Consider the following 15,892-nt stretch of genomic DNA (forward strand, 5'->3'; position numbering starts at 1 on the left):
TCTGTAAGAATGCAATCATTTTAAATGGTTATTGTTTATGCTAGCCGACACTTAGTGGCTCAAAATTAAAGATATTCTATGTTACTCTTCAGTCTCTAGCTGGGCTAAAGTCTTAGCATAGAATATATCTACACGTTGTATAGGCATAGCTTTAAAAAAACGTTAAAAAAGAACAATTAAACCATTCTTAGGAACAAAACATGTTATTGCATCGCAAGTTTAATATACTAATCATAAACTATGTTTTCGTAACATTGCATAGTTTACTTATATATATATATATATATATATATATATATATATATATATATATATGTATATATATATATATATATATATATATATATATATATATATATATATACATGTATATATATATTTATATATATATCTCACAATCTGTGGTTGTCGAGCAATAGCTATTGAAAAATTGGAATGAAAAACCTGTTGGGCAGAAGATTTAATCTTGGAATCTCTCACTCCCCAATTTGACGATGCAAGAAGGATGGATTCTTTAGGCGATAAATGTCTCTAAATGCTTAAAAATATTCCACCACTCTCCGCTATGACACAATGCCATTCTAAGTATTAGTAAGAGCCATGGGTAACTAGCTTACTTAAATTAGCCATTGGCGAGGTTCCAGGCGAATGGGAAGTGTGGCAAATGGGCCAATGTAAGTGTTACACTTGGATCAATGGTGAAAAGGTCAGAATTGCTGCATTTCCTACAATACATTCGGGTTCGATTCCTGGCTTATGCAAAGTTTTATAGGACCACCACTACCAGTGGTCAATAGTTGTTGTCAATCTTTACATCGAATTTTCGGGTTTGTTGTGCAATTTTGCTACCTCAAACTTTTTGGCTGGAAGACATTAAAAGCGTTACACTTGCATCAGTGGTGTAATGGTGACCATTGTTGCCTTCTAAGCAATAGTTCCAGGTTCGACTCCCGGCTGATGCACACTTTTGTATGACCACCATGGCCAGTGCGCATTACTTGTTCTGGTTCATTTTATCAAACTCACAGGTTTGGGTGCGCCATCATTTTACCTCAAACGTTTTTTGCTGAAACTTAATAAAAGTGATATATGTGCATCAGTGGTGTAAAGGTTAAAACTGCTGGTTTCCAAACAATACATTCGGGTTCGATTCCTGGCTGATGCACAATTTTGTATGACCGCTTCTGCCAGTCTTCAATCTTTTTGTGGTTTGTTTTATCAAACTCAGAGGATTTGCTGCGCCATCTGTTTACTTCAAACATTTTCAGTGAAATCTAACATAAGTCTTATAATTGCATCAGCGGTGTAAAGGTGAGCATTGTTGCTTTCCAAGCAATAAATCTGGGTTCAATTCCCGGCTTATGCACACTTTTGTGTGACCACCATGGTCAGTCCTCAATTCTTGTTGTCGTTCGTTTTATCAAACTCACGGGTTTGGGTGTTCGACCATTTTGCCTCAAACATTTTCGCTGAAACTTAATAAAAGTGTTATAATTGCATCAGTGTTGTAAAGGTTAGCATTGCTGCCTTGCAAACAATAGATCCGGGTAGGAAAACCTGCTCATGGACATTTTTGTATGCCACTTTTTCCAGTCTTCAAAACTTCTTGTGGTTTGTTTCATCAAACTCACAGGTTTTGTTGTGGCATCATTTTACCAGAAACATTTTCGCTGAAACTTACGATAACTGTTATAATTGCATCAGTCGTGTAGAGGTTAACATTGTTGCTTCCCAAGCAATAGATCCGGGTTTAGTTCTCGCCTGATGCACATCTTTGTATGACCACCATAGCCAGTCCCCAATATTTTATGGTGGTTCTTTTTATCAAACTAACAGGTCATGTTACGCCATCGTTTTACCTCAAACGTCTTTCCTGAAACACGGTATAAGTGTTACAATATGATCAGTGGTGTAAAGGTTAGCATTGTTACGTTCCTAGAGTTATATCCGGATTCGATTCTTGGCTGATGCACCTTTTTGTATTACCTCCAAATCCGGTCCTCAAAGATTTTTGTGGTTCTTTTCATCAAACTCACAGGTCTCGTTACGCCATCTTTTTACCTCAAATGTCTTTTTTCTGAAAAACGAAATAACTGTTTCAGTTGCATCAGTGGTTTAAAAGTTAGGATTGTTGCTTCCTAAGCAATAGATCCGGGTTCGATTCCAGGCCGATGCATATCTTTGTATGACCTCAATCGCCAGTCCTCAATATTTGTAGTGGTTCTTTTTATCAAACTCACAGGGTTTGTCACACCATCGTTTCACCTCAAAGGTTTTTGTTGAAATACTATATGTGTTACCATTGCATCAGTGGTGTAAAGATTAGCATTGTTGCTTCCCAAGCAATTGATCCGGGTTCAATTCCCGGCTGATGCACATCTTTGTATGACCACTATGGTCAGTCAACGATGCTTGTTTTGGTTCTTTCCATCAAATTCAAAGGATTTATTGCGCCATCTTTTCACCTCAAACGTGTTTGCTGAAACATAATGAAAGTGTTGTAATTGCATCAGTGGTGTAAGAGTTTGCATGGTTGCCTTCTAAACAATAGATCCATGTTCAATTCCTGGCTGATGCACGTAATTAAATGACCTCTTCTGCCAGCCTTCAATTGTTCTTGAGGTTTGTTTCATCAAACTCACAGGTTTTGTTGAGGCATCATTCTACCTCACGCGTTTGCGCTGAAACCAAACATAAGGGTTATAAGCGCATCAGTGGTGTAAATGTTAGCATTGTTGCTTACCAAGCAATAGATCAAGGTTCAGTTCCCGGCCGATGCATGTTTTTTTCTGACCACCATAGCCAGTCCCCAATAATTGTTGTGGTTCTTTTTATCAAACTAACAAATCATGTTACGCCATCGTTTTACCTCAAACTTCTTTCCTGAAACACGGTATAAATGTTACAATATGATCAGTGGTGTAAAGGTTCGCATTGTTGCCTTCCCAGAAACATATCCGGAATTGATTCCCAGCTGATGCACATCTTTGCATGACCTACATAGCCAGTCCTCAAGAATTTTTGTGGTTCTTTTCATCAAAATCACAGGTCTCGTTACGCCATCTTTTTAACTCAAACGATTTTTCTGAAAAACGAAATAACTGTTACAATTGCATTACTAATGTAAAGGTTAGGATTGTTGCCTTCCCAGAATTATATCCGAATTCGATTCCCGGCTAATGCACATTTTTGTATGACCTCCATAGCCAGTAATCAATAATTGTTTGGATTCTTTTTATCAAACTCACAAGTCTCGTTACGCCATCCTTTTAACTCAAATTTTCAACTGAAAAACGAAATAACAGTTACAATTGCACCAGTGGTGTAAAGGTTAGCATTGTTGCCTTCCAATCAATAGATCTGGGTTTGATTCTTGGCTGATGCACCTCTTTGTATGACCTCCATAATCAGTCTTCAATATATGTTGTGGTTCTATTTATCAAACTCACAGAGTTTGTTACACCATCTTTTCACCTCAAAGGATTTTGCTAAAATACGGTGTGTGTTACAATTGCATCAGTGGTGTAAAGTTTAGCAATGTTACTTTCCAAGCAATAGATACGGGTTCGATTCCTGGCTGATGCACATCTCTGTATGACCACCATGGCCAGTTTTCAATACTTGATGGGGTTCGTTTTGTCAAACTCACAGGTTTTGTTGCGCAATCTTTTCACATCAAATTATTTTGCTGAGACCTAAAATAAGTGTTATAACTACATCAGTGGTGTAAAGGTTAGTGTTGTTGCCTTCCATGCAATACATCTGGGTTCAATTCTCGGCTGGTCCACATTTTTGTATGAGCACCTTAGCCAGTCTCCAATATTGGTTGTGGTTCTTTTTATCAAAGTCACAGGATTTGTTGCGCCATCTTTTTTACTCAAACGTTTTTTCTGAAAATTGAAATAACTGTTTCAATTGCATCAGTGGTGTAAAGGTTAGCATTGTTGCTTTTCAAGCATTATATACGGGTTCGATTTCCGGCTGATGCACATCTTTGTATGACCTCCATAGCCAGTCCTCAATCATTGTTTTGGTTCTTTTTATTAAACTCCCAGGTCTCGTTACGCCACTTTTTACCTCAAACTTTTTTCTGAAAAACGAAATAACTGTTGCAATTGCATCAGTGGTGTAAAGGCTATAGCATTGTTGCTTCCCAAGCAATAGATCCGGGTTCGAACCCTGGATGATGCACATCTCTATATGACCACCATGGCCAGTTTTCAATACTTGATGGGGTTCGTTTTGTCAAACTCACAGGTTTTGTTGCGCAATCTTTTCACATCAAATTATTTTGCTGAGACCTAAAATAAGTGTTATAACTACATCAGTGGTGTAAAGGTTAGTGTTGTTGCCTTCCATGCAATACATCTGGGTTCAATTCTCGGCTGGTCCACATTTTTGTATGAGCACCTTAGCCAGTCTCCAATATTGGTTGTGGTTCTTTTTATCAAACTAACAGGTCATGCAAAATTTGTGCTCTCTCTGTTGCTTGCTTAAATTTGAAATAATTCTGAAAAGCAATGGGTAACAAGTTAAAATAGAGGAAAAAACAGTCTTCTAAAACTAATAAAGAAGGGCAGATAGACGAACTGGACAGTCAGACCTCTGAAGAAGAAACAAGTGGAGTGTTAAAATCCAATCAGCTGCCATACATCTTGTCCAAGATCAAATCTCTTCACAAGAAAATAGAACATGCCGAAAGGACTAAAACTACCTACGACATTCTGGGTAAGCCTGAAAACCCACAGATAGTAATAAATTGTACTGCTGCCAGTTATGAGGTTTTCAAACGTAGTTTCGGGGTTCACATTTCATCTAACTATAAAGTGGAATCGATAAAGGAGAATATAGACCATTCTGGTCTAGTAATGCACTTGAGTGTTTCAGCCTGGTATACTGTAAATTTTTACAACACTACGAGTAGAATACTTGTGAACAAGCTTACAAATCTTGACATCTTCATTTCCCACTATGAACAGATATTAACCACCTTCACAGAAGATCAAGAGAAGGCTCTTAATGTGCAAATAAAAACCAAGTGCATTGATGAGCTTTCAACGCTGTCTTCATCTAATTCTCCATCATATATTCAATCAGTAACTTTGTGTCTGTCTACAATCAATCATGAAGCCTCAACAAGTGCTTCATACACTACTTCCAAAAAAGCTACGGAAACATGTAAAAACTGCTCAAAATTGAGTATTTCAGTAGAATTCTTAATCACCAGATTTGCGGATTTGGAAACAAAAATTGAAAAGTTATTATCAACATCTATTTCTACAGAAAATCTTAAAGATGAATTCATCAGGTATTCATCATGGTCATCAAATCAGTTTGATAACAAACTTTTAGCTATGCAAAAATCACTATTTGATGAGCTCAAGGAACAACAAAGTTCTTATGCTGAGACAACAAAGCGAAATCTTTATTTTCAAGATCAACCACTAAGGAAACATTCAGCTAATGCAGCAGTGTGTACAAACCCAGAAAGTAAATCGTGCAACAAACAAAATACGCCGTCAACTTCAAATCTTACCCTAATGAATGTTGATCCGCGTATTCCAGCAACAGCTGTCAAGCAACCAGCTCAATCTAAACAACAGAAGACTGCTATTGTTGGAAACAACAACATTGTGGTTTCAATTTGATCAAACTCTTATCTCCATAAATCATTTAATCAAGACACGGTACGCAAAGCTATAAACAGTCAGTACGGGCCAACCATCATTGAACTCGTTACTCGCTACAACTTCAAATCAAACAATCCTAGAATTATGATTCAATTCCGATCCCCGGACACCGCTAAAGAAGTTACAGATTGTTGGAAATCTGATCTGTTTGATGGATCATCCTGCAGACTGTCCATTGATCCAGATTCTCTTAAAGAGAATGAAGTCATTGTTAAAGGTGTCCCACTCAATGCAGATGACAATAAAATACATCAAGATATCAAAGATACTGACCCTGATGCCTTCATAGAAAAATTGTTCAAAGATGGTAAAAGATTGAGCTCCTTGAAGATTAAATTATCCTCTTCCCATTCTACCAAAATGCCATCTCACATGGAATAAGTATACCATCAACTCATTGTTTATGTCATGCTGAACCTCTTAAATGATGGATCTCTCTAAAGGATTTTCCATTGCCCATTTAAATATTAGAGGTTTATTTTCCAAAATGGATGAAGTTAAGTATTTGATTTTTAAGTATAAATTTAAAGTCATTTGTTTTTCTGAGACATTTTCTGGAGCTAGACATGGTGATGATTACTTTAAAATTTCTGGTTATAATATGATAAGAAATGATAGGAACTATAACCAGGGCGGTGGCTTATTATGCTATATTCACAACTCCATTAATTTCAAGCGTTTGGAATTTCCTATTAACGAAATTGCTGCTGATAGTCTTTCCATTAAAATCATTCCAGTTATTTTGAGATCTTACATAGTGTTTTTTGTTTATAGACCTCCAAATTCTACAGTAGATTGGATAACAAAATTTTCAGACTTCGTGAAAGAGTGTTACAGCAACACTGAAAAAATTTTAATACTAGGTGATTTCAATATCAATTTGTTGAACACAAAAGAAAGTTTCAAATGGAAAAGGAAAATATGTAATCCGTTGTCTTTAAAACAGCTGATTGGCAAACCCACAAGAGTAACTGTAAACTCCTCGACATTAATTGACCTTGTGTATACAAATTTCTCTCATCACGCCAAATTTTCTGGAGTACTTAAATTGTCTATGAGTGATCATAATTTAGTATTTATTGTGAGAAAAATTGGTGTTGCACATAAATCATTTCCTCGGAAAATCACTTATAGAGATTACTCCAGATTCGTTCCTGATAATATTTCAAATATGTTTTCCTTCATCAGTTGGAATGATATTTTGATTAAAAAGAACACTGATGACATGATTAACTTATTTAATCAAAAGTTTTCTACGGCTGTCAATGAGTTAGCACTTCTTAAAACTAGAAAAGTCAAGTTAGAATCTTTACCTATATCTGGCTTGACAAAGAGGTACAGCAAAATATAAAGTTGAGAGAAAAACTGAAAAACTGCAAAGATTGGACTGCTTACAAAAAGCAGCGCAATTTTGTCACAAATCTCATTAAAAGAAAAAAACAAAATGTATTGACGAACTTGTTAAACAGTCAAAGCTTGGTGATAAACGTAAGCTTCTTGGTGATACGCGTAAGCTTTGGCAAGCTTTGAATGTGAAAAATAAGAAACCTCAAAGCTGTGACACTTGTTTGTCAGCTTCAGAACTTAACTCACATTTTGTGTCTATTGCTAGTAAACTTTCAAATTCAATTTTACCGTCATCCAATCCTTATTTGTCTTGTCAAAACACCGAGTTGAAGACCACATTTAATGAGTTTCCAAAATTTACTCCTCATGATATTGTAAAATATATCAGTAACATTCCTAATTCCGAAGCCTCAGGCATAGACAATATTTCTGTAAAAATGATAAAAGCAACTCTTCCATTCATTGTACCTATTATCACTGATATGTTTAACAGAATATTGATTGTTGGCTTTTGTCCTTCAGCATGGAAACATGCACGAGTTACTCCATTGTTTAAAGGAGGAGATAATAGCAGCCCATCAAATTTCCGCCCTATTTCAGTGCTCCCTATTTTATCTAAAGTTTTTGAAAATCACTTAAATATTCCCATCTTCTCTCATTTGTCCAAAAATAATATTTTACATCCTTATCAGTGTGGTTTAAGAAAAAGTCATTCATGCACTGATGCTGTTCATAAACTAATCTCAGATTGTTTGGATTTGAAAACCAGAGGTGAGAAGATTTGCTTGATGTTTTTGGATTTCAGCAAAGCTTTTGACTGTGTCAATCACAAAATATTATATCATAAACTAGAACTTGCTGGTTTTAAAAATAAATCGTTGCAAATATTTCAATCCTATTTTCACAAAAGATGCCAAAAGGTCGTCATGAATGACAAGGAATCATTGACACTAGATATAGATGTTGGTGTCCCACAGGTGTCACTTATTGCGCCAGTATTATTTTTAATATATATAAATGATCTTCTTAGACTTATTCCAAAAGGCTTTGCCTACGCCAATGATACTGTTTTTGTTAGTTATCACAAAGATGTGCAACCTCTTGAGATGAACTGCAATCTCATCATGAAAATTATTAGCAACTGGTGTACAGCAAATCATATGACAATCAATTTACAAAAATCACACTTTCTTCTTTAAAATACTGATGAAAACCTTCGAAACAGCTTTACGCTTAAGTTTAACAGTCAATCCATCACTTGTAGACATAAGACAAAATTGTTAGGATTTCTTTTGACAGATAGACTCTCTTGGAATAATCATGTCGACACTATTTGTAGTAAGGTCACGAAGTCATTGACTCTGCTCAAATTTTGCAGGCCATACATGAACTCAAAATCTGCTATTGGATTTTATTATCAGTTTATATTTTGCCATATTATTTATGGTATCAACATTTATTATAATCTAGCTCCAAGATATGTCACTAAGGATTTATTTTTGCTGCAAAAAAGAGCATTTCAACTCTTTGCAAATTTACATCATATGCCTGCATATATTATTCCAACAAATGATCTTTCCAAATATCTGCGTCTTCTTACTCTGCCTATGCTAAATATTTATTTTACTTCAATTCAATGTTTCAAGATTTTTCATGGTTTGTGTCCTCGTTTTTTACATGACAATTACAGGTTTTTAACTCATTTTAACTTACATGATGTGAACAAATTGCATACAATCACTAACAATCATTTTGAAAATGTCATTGCCAGCTGCTTTAACAATCTTCCACCAAATATGCGTTCTCTTAGCAGAGAAAGGCATTTTAAACACTATGTGTCAGACTATTTATTCAATTTTAATGGCTAACTGTTGCTTTTTTCCCTTTTTGTTTGTTTTACTATTGTTGTATGGCCTAATTTGAAAAGCATTTCTATTTGTGAAATGAAATTATTGCCAATAAAGTACTATATATATATATATGTTACGCCATCGTTTTACCTCAAACGTCTTTCCTGAAACACGGTATAAGTGTAACAATATGATCAGTGGTGTAAAGGTTAGCATTGTTGCCTTCCCCAGAATAATATCGGGATTCGATTCCCGGCTGATGCACATTTTTGTATGACTTCCATAGCCAGTCTTCAAAAATTGTTGTGGTTATTTTAATCAAGCTCACAGATCTCGTTGCGCCATCTTTTAAACTCAAACGTTTTTGCTGAAAAACGCATTAACTGTTACAATTGCATCAGTGGTGTAAAGGTTAACATTGTTGCCTTCCCAGAATTTTATCCGGATTCGATTCCCGGCTGATGCACAGTTTTGTATGACCTCCATAGCCAGTCCTCAATAATTGTTGTGGTTCTTTTAATCAAACTCACAGGTGTCGTTACGCCATTTGTTTAACCAAAACGTTTCTCTGAATAACGAAATAACTGTTTCAATTGCATCAGTGGTGCAAAAGTTAGCATTGTTGCTTCCCAAGCAATAAATCTGGGTTTGATTCTTGGCTGATGCACGTCTTTGTATGACCACCATGGTCAGTCTTCGATACTTGTTTTGGTTCTATTCATCAAATTCACAGGATTTGTTGCGCCATCTTTTCACCTCAAACATGTTTGCTGAAACATAATAAAATTGTTGTTATTGCATCAGTGGTGTAAAAGTTTGCATGGTTGCCTTCTAAGCAATAGATCCGTGTTCAATTCCTGGCTGATGCACGTAATTAAATGACCTCTTCTGCCAGCCTTCAATTGTTCTTGAGGTTTGTTTCATCAAACTCACAGGTTTTGTTCAGGCATCATGCTACTTCACATGTTTTCACTGAAACTTAATATATGTGTTATAAGGGCATCAGTGGTGTGAATGTTGGTATTGTTGCTTTTCAAACAATAGATCCTGGTTCGTTTCCCTTCTGATGCATATTTTTTTCTGACCACCATAGCCAGTCCTCAATAATTGTTGTGGTTGTTTTTATTAAACTCACAGGTCTCGTTACGCCATCTTGTTAACTCAAACGTTTTTTCTGAAAAACAAAATAACTGTTACAATTGTATCAGTGGTGTGACAGTTTGCATGGTTGACTTCTAAACAATGGATCCGTGTTCAATTCCCGGCTGATGCACATATTTTTTATGACCGCTTCTGCCAGCCTTCAATCGTTCTTGAGGTTTGTTTTATCAAACTCACAGGTTTTGTTGAGGCATCATGCTAACTCAGACATTTTCGCTGAAACTTAATATATGTGTTATAGGTGCATCATTGGCGTAAATGTTTCTGACCACCATGGCAAGTCTTCAATAATTGTTGTGGTTCTTTCTATCAAACTCACAGGTCTCGTTACGCCATGTTACTCAAACGTTTTTCTGGAAAACGAAATAACTGTTAGAATTGCATCAGTGGTGTAAAAGTTAGCATGGTTGCCTTCCAAGTAATAGATCCAGGTTCGATTCCCGGCTGATGCACATCTTTGTATGACTTCCACAGCCAGTCCCCATTAGTTTTTGTGGTTCTTTTTATCAAACTGACAGGTCATGTTACGCCATCGCTTTACCTCAAACGTCTTTTCTGAAACACGGTATAAGTGTTACATTATGATCTGTGGTGTAAAGGTTAGCATTGTTGCCTTCTCAGAATTGCATTCGGGTTCGATTCCTAGCTGATGCACATTTTAGTATGTCCTCCATTGCCAGTCCTAAATATTTGTTGTACTTCTTTTTATCAAACTCACAGGTTTTGTTACGCCATCTTTTCACCTCACAGGTTTATGCTGAAATACGGTATGTGTTACAATAGCATCAGTGGTGTAAAGGGTAGCATTGTTGCTTCTTAAGCAATGGATCCGGGTTCGGTTCCTGGCTGATGCAGATCTTTGTATGACCACCATGGTCATTCTTCAATACTTGTTTTGGTTCTATTCATCAAATTCACAGGATCCGTTGTGCCATCTTTTCACCTCAAACGTGTTTTCTCAAACATAATATAAGTGTTTTAATTGCATCAGTGGTGTAAAATTTTGCATGGCTACCTTCTAAGCAATAGATCCGCGTTCGATTCCTGGCTGATTCACATCTTTTTATGACCGCTTTTGCCAGCCTTCAATCATTCTTGAGATTTGTTTTATCAAACTCACAGGTTTTGTTGAGGGATCATGTTGAATATGTACTAGTTGTTGACATTGACCAGTCATTATCTTGTATTTGTATATAGCCGTTGCCAGACTCTTTGTTCATATCGGCTTACTCATCTGTTATGTAATTCTTATGTAATAATCCTTGGTGTAAATCATATAATCCTAAATCCTAATCAAAATAATCCTAGCTTTTACTCTCTTGTCTCACTTATGTAGTAAGTCAGTTGCTGTTTAGCTTTCAAATATACAAGAATAACAGGTTATGGGCCCAGACAGGCAACCAAAGAAGCTGTACACGAGTTTGATACCAGAACAAAGACGATCGGCTATTATACTGACTGACCAACGACTGGTGAACCAGGAGTTAAACAGTTGATATCAGCAATGATATACAGCCCCCCAAGGATAGCCGACGGCTGTTATATGGGCGGGGTTTAATGATGGAGCTCTGTTAGGATTATGCTAGCTTGGGTTTCAGAGCTAACACAACTCTCGCGGGGCGATCGCATTGCCTTGTTAGGTTTTGAAAAACACGACTCGCTGTTATCGTTTCATTAGCTCATTCAGTCAGTAGACCCGCGGTTCACAATAGCAAACCTTTAATTTCTACAATATAGGGGTGATACCTAACCAAAATAATACATCCATACAAAATAAGACATTTCAAATTACGTACTTTTAGTAATTTTAAAATTTGTAAAGGTTGTAGTATATGCTTAAAGTTGAATATAATTTACCCAAACAACGGCTTTTTTTCCTAGTTTTTGATTAATATTTTGCCACCCCTAATATAAAATGACAAAGTCTTTCATCGTTTTCACATTGTTTTACCTGGCCAATAAGATGGGACAGCAGGCAAAGCTGTGCAGTGTAGTTTTCATACTCAAAATCTAAATACAACACCAAATTTGAGCTATTTTACGATAGCGACTATTAATATCACGAATGCTTGCGAATGGCAACTGACTGATCATAATGGTGGCAATATTGGGATACTATATTTATTTGACAACAAAGTAAATTCACCAGATAAGTAAAATAACCACTATAGTTCATAATATTTGTAAATTTACAGGGGGCTTTATTCAGCATATTTGTTTGTTCGGGTACCGTGTTAGGGTTCATCCCAATAGAGCTCCAGCATTAAACCCCACCCATATGAGAGCCGTCGGCTATCTTTGGGGGCTGTATATCATTGATATCAGGAACAGTAAAACAAGGACTACTGAACCAGAACTTAGATTGTATCTCTCATTCTACAATGAATAGTGATAAATGGACAATAGATAAGTTGGACAGTCAGAACTATCAGACATGGAAGTTTCAGATGAAACACATTTTGCTGGTAAAGGATCTGTACAATATCGTGAATGGTACTGAGAAAGCACCAGAAGGTTCGGCTGATCAAGCGCTGAAAACTGCTTTTACATCCAGGTATCGTAAGGCTTTCTCAGTAATTACTCTGTCTGTTAGTACTGAACTTCTCTACTTAATAACAGATACAGAAGCACCTGATGTAGCATGGAAGCGGCTTCAAAACCACTTTGAACACAATACACTAGCAAACAAGTTATTTCTTAAAGAATAGAAAAAGCATAATATTTTTATGCTTTATTATTTATCTTGAGGTGTTGACTGATGTTCTAAAAAAAGAATCAAGGAGATTGATCAATCAGAAGCTGAGATATAGCCAGCCAAACACAGGTCTACCAAAAAACATAAGTGTTTTGGTAATCATCAATATATGACGTATGAAATCGACTTATGCGCCATTGGTCAATTAAGCCAACTAATGCGCTCTCCTATAACAATCACGGCGTTTTAATTGGTTTAATCTCTGGAAGTATAGAACAATCAAATTGGGCCTAACAATCATTGCTCTGAGAATTCCGAACCAGTCCCTCTGACGTGTAGATTAGTTTTAGAATAAAATAATTACACGCATCTATTATTTCGCAACATTCCGCTATCTTGCTAGTTCAGCTCAGTTTTGTTGTTCTCCTACTTAGTTTTCCTATTCAAACTAATCTTTAGCGTTGTTCAGATTTTTTTAACTATAGCTAATAAATGGAATCAATTAAATCAATCATCAATCTCGGTTATCATTTGGAATTTTCTACAAATTATATTAATTACATCATTTATTCTATACACAGCTATATTATTATTTTGTATAATATGCATTATGATTATTATATTAATCATAAAAAATAATCATAGATAAGATAATAGAAAAATCAAAAGTTATCGTTTTCTTTTCTTACAGAAAGAGCAGCACGGTCAAGTTATTCTTTTTAAGATTATGGCTGTAGTGAACTTACAGTTTGTTAATAGTGACGACAATCATGAAAATCAACTAAATGCTGCAGTAGATACACAGTAGAAAAATGATGAATGAACAAAAATTCACATTCCCATTTTTTATTCTAAACGAACTGGAATCGCGGATGTCGCATATAGACTATACACGCGCCGTTCGTTGAACAGAGGACCTTCGGAGCATATCCGTGGAGATCAAGTTAAAATTTGAAGCACAATAGTCAAAATCTGCTCTTCTGTTTTGAAAAATCATGGCGAGGGGTTGTGGGCAAATGCCTTTACCACACAATGTTTGCTTGATTTTCCTGAGAAACCAGAGCTAGTCTGTAAATTATTTACTATCGCGAGAAGGGTTTCACATCTCGTAGCCAAAACAATCATTATACGTAACGGCGGTAAGGGTGCGCAACTCCGGCACATGAACATTAAGTTGATTTTATACGTCACAGTTTTCGGGATTTTCGAAGGGTTTTCCTTTGATTCTTTATTAGGTAGACCTGTGTTTGGCTGGCTATATCTCAGCTTCTAGTGGGTCAATCTCCTTGATTCTTTTTTTAGAACATCAGTCAACACCTCAAGATAACTAATAAGGCATAATAATATTATGCTTTCTCTATTCTTTAAGAAACAATATTTCAGAACAGTAATGAAGGAGGGTACACCTGTAGAACAGCACTTGAAACACATGAAAGGACTTACAGATAAACTCGCCGCTATCGATGCACCAATTTCTGAAGAAGATCAAGTAGTCACGCTCTTAAGCAGCCTTCCAAACAGCTATGCTCATCTTGCAACAGCATTAGAAGCAAGAGTAGACAACTTGAGTCTTGAGTTTTCCCAGCAATCATTGATAAATGAAGAGTGGAAACGTAATGAGCGAAACTCCGATGAATCTAGTTCTGCCAGTGCATCTGATTCTGCATTGGTGTCAAGAAAGCAGCCTAGAGCAAGAAAACCTATTATTTGCTACAACTGTAATAAGCCTGGGCACAAGTCACTAGAATGCTCAGAGGACAGACGCCGACCAAACGCGCAGTTAGTAAGTGAATGTAAAAAAACTGTATGTGAAAGTGACAATGACTGTGTAGGCAATGAATTTACATTTATCACTCATCATGGCAACACATTTTCATTGCACAGTAGCTCACTCTGGCTAATTGACTCTGGAGCATCGTGTCATATGTCACCTAACAGGGAAAGTTTTAATAGCTACAAGAAGCTAGAACATATAGAAATGGTCAGCCTAGGTGATGGTCGAACAGTTGAAGCTGTGGGAGTTGGTGCTGTGAAAGTGATGCTAAAACTCAATCGTAGAGTTCAATGTGCGGCTGTATTTTACAATGTACTTCATGTCCCTCAGCTAGCTAGCAATTTATTTTCAGTTTGAGCTGCCACTAAGAAAGGCTACATTGTTCAATTCGGCCATACTCGATGTTGGATTAAAGATGCTACTGGTCGATTTAGGGCCATGGGATCACTAGCTAATAAGCTGTTCAGTCTAGACTGTGTGCAAACTGAAACTCAATACGCGAACACTGCTAGCGCAGAGATTTGGCATCAACGTCTCGTACATGTAAATGAATCTGATCTGAAAAAACTGAGCAAAGGAAATATAGTCTGTGCAACAAGCTTACTTGCAATGAACATTTCCTTCTGTGAAGGCTGTGCTGAAGGGAAAATGACTCGTGAACCCTTCAAACCTGTGGGAGATATCAAGGCTACCCGTAAGCTAGAACTAGTACATTCCGACGTTTGTACAATGGAAACAGAATCAATTGGAGGTAGCAAATATTCCGTTACTTTTATAGATAATTTTTCTACATGCTGTGCTGTGTATTTTCTTAGAAACAAATCTGAGGTACCTGAGAAGTTAAAAGAGTTTGAAGCATATACAGCCAACCAATCTAGAGAAACCCTTCAAACACTGAGATCAGATAGAGGTGGTGAATACTTGTCTCAAGAATTTACTGACTACTTGAAATCTAAAGGTATTCATCATGAACTCACATCAGCCTACTCACCAGTACAAAATGGTATTGCCGAGCAAATGAATAGAACTCTGTGTGAAGCAGCACATTCAATGTTGTGCCATGCTAAATTGCCAAAGCAATACTGGGCTGAGGCCATTTCTACTGCTGCCTACGTTAGAAATCGGCTTTCCACTTCTTCACACAAGAATGATCTCACACCGTATGAGAAGTGGGATGAACGCAAACCCAACATAGACAATCTAAGGGTGTTTGTATGTATTGCTTATGCTCATGTTCCAGATCAACTACGACAGAAACTTGACAAGAAGTGCCAGAAGCTAAGGTTTATAGGATACAGCAAACAGTCAAAGGCAGACCGCCTGCTTGATGAATCGACTGGTAAAGTCACTACTAGGCGAGACGTGGTATTTGATG

At 36.6% G+C, this 15,892-nt stretch overlaps 1 non-coding gene across 1 annotated transcript; it reads left to right on the top strand.

The window, feature by feature from the left end:
* The first annotated feature begins 2,304 nt into the window (after positions 1-2,304).
* Positions 2,305-2,376, top strand: Trnag-ccc (transfer RNA glycine (anticodon CCC)). Its single transcript has one exon. It is a non-coding gene; the product is annotated as a tRNA-Gly (tRNA).
* Positions 2,377-15,892: the final 13,516 nt, after the last annotated feature.

This window comes from Watersipora subatra, chromosome 8 (genome assembly GCF_963576615.1).
Source record: "Watersipora subatra chromosome 8, tzWatSuba1.1, whole genome shotgun sequence".
Lineage (NCBI taxonomy): Eukaryota > Metazoa > Bryozoa > Gymnolaemata > Cheilostomatida > Watersiporidae > Watersipora > Watersipora subatra.